The following is a 2,368-nucleotide window of genomic DNA, read 5'->3' on the forward strand; positions in this document are numbered from 1 at the left end:
AAAAAGGGAATAATGCCACTCTTAACTAGTACACTTTCTGTTTTTTAGAGAATTAGAAAATATGACAATTTATAATGAGGTATTAACTAGATATCTTAAAGAATAAATACAAATGGGGTTGTAATAATAAAAGCAATTGAGCTTGTCTGTTATCAGGACTTCATAGGAAAGATATGGCTTCAATTTTGATCTTTATTTCAACTTCTTTTAATTTAACTAGTTGTTTTTGTTTTGTTTTTTTTTATCTCAGGGCAATAATCTCTTCTTTTAAAAAAAATGAGTGGCAGTTTCATTTTGTATAGCCCATATCATTTTCAAAGGAAGGCCAGATCTGATATCAGACTCTGCTCATTAGCAGTACTATGATGGTGGACAAGTTACTCATCTCTATGCCTGTTTCCTTATTCTTAAACTGTTGCTAGTTGAGTTTCTCAAAGTAAAATAGGAGTCAACTGGAATTGGATATATTGGACAGTGAGTATATAGAATAGATCCATCATCACAGAAAGTTATATCAGATGGTGCTGCTCTATGGCATTATAGAAATAATAGAACTAGAAATAATATAAACACACAATAGTATTTACTAGAATAAAAGCTACTGTACTTGTTGTTAATATTCTTTGAAGATTCCTAAGTTGGTTTTGGCCCAATTTAAAGAAAATTCTTAAATAGGACACAAAAATAATTACCACTGGGATAAAATTTGATAAATTATACTTCATTAAACTAAAAAGAATGAATTGAGCTTCTCAACAGACACCATTGAAAAGTGAAAAGCAAGTTATAGAGTAGAAGAAAAATATTTTCAATACGCACATCTGAAAAGAACTTATATTCAGGATGAGGAAAGACAAAAGAAAAGAAAAGCAATTAAATGAGACAATAAGACTTTAATGGACATTTAAAAAAATTATATACATATAAACATAAGTATTCAAAAAGGTGCTCAATTTCCTTAGACACCAGAGAAATGCAAAATAGAACTTAATGAGATACCACTTCTCTCTTACCAGAATGAATACACTTTTAAAGATAAAGCTGAAAATAACATGTGTAAGTATTGGCAAGAATATAAAGCAACTTCTACTATATGTACTCTTATATGATGCCATTTGGGATGTATATTTCTACAAACACTCTAGAAAAACCTTGCTATTTACTAAAGTTAATGTGTGCAAACTCTATGACCCAGAAATGGCATTATTAGGTATATACCCAATAGAAATTAGTACTTCATCAAAAGATCTGAACAAAAATGTTCATAGCAGCATTATATATCCACTTTCAAGAAGTACATGACATGAATAGATGATAAGGAATCAATGTCCTTATCTCTCATCTGTATTTTTCCTAAAATTGAGAATATTTCTTTCTTAATCACTTTTCTTACTAATTCACAAAATGAAACAATCTAAAACATTGATGTCCAAGAAGACTCCTTTAATTCAGGTAGTCTAAGTCCACATTAGGACTTTGTGTTTTTTCCTAAATATAATTCTGTTAAATGAAAATCGTGGCCCAAGAGTTGTTAATTTTGGCTTTCTTGAGATACTCAGAAATAACATATTGCACAGTGATGACAACAGCTATACCAACAATGAAAAATAAAGGGGGCCCAGCTGGCATGGCTCAATAGATGAGTATCAACCTATGAACAAGGAGGTCATGGTTCGATTCCCTGTCAGGGCACATGCCCAGAGTTGTGGGCTCTATCCCTAATGTAGGGAATGCAGGAAGCAGCTAATCAATGATTCTTTCTCATCATTGATGTTCTCATCCCTCTCTTCCTCTCTTTTCCTCTCTGAAATCAATAGAAATATATTTTAACAAAAGGAAGATGAAGAGGATGCAAATAATTAAAATATAAATAAAAGTGGACATTATTAACTTTATAGAAATAAAAAATTAATAATAAAAGAATGGTATAATGATTATACATTAATACATTAAATAACTTAGATGAAATTCCTAGAAATATAAAATCTCCTTACCGATTGAAGAAGAAATAGAAAATCTCAACATATATATAACATATGAAAATATTGAACTAGTAATTAAGCACCTCACAACAAAGAAAATCCAGGGTCAAACAGATTCACTGGTGAATTTTACCAAATATATAAATAAGAATTATTACCAATGCTTCTCACACCAGTCTAAAAAATAGAAGAGGAGGGAACACTTCCTAATTTACTCTATGAAGCCAGGATTACCTTGATACCAAAGTCAGATAAAAAAAAAAAAAGCACACAAAAAGAACATTACAAATATCCCTTAGGAATACAGATGCAAAAAATCCTCAACAAAATACAAGAAAACTAAATCTAATAGCATATTAAAAAGTATTATACACTTGACCAAGTGG

This window comes from Eptesicus fuscus, chromosome 7 (genome assembly GCF_027574615.1).
Source record: "Eptesicus fuscus isolate TK198812 chromosome 7, DD_ASM_mEF_20220401, whole genome shotgun sequence".
In the NCBI taxonomy this organism is placed as follows: domain Eukaryota; kingdom Metazoa; phylum Chordata; class Mammalia; order Chiroptera; family Vespertilionidae; genus Eptesicus; species Eptesicus fuscus.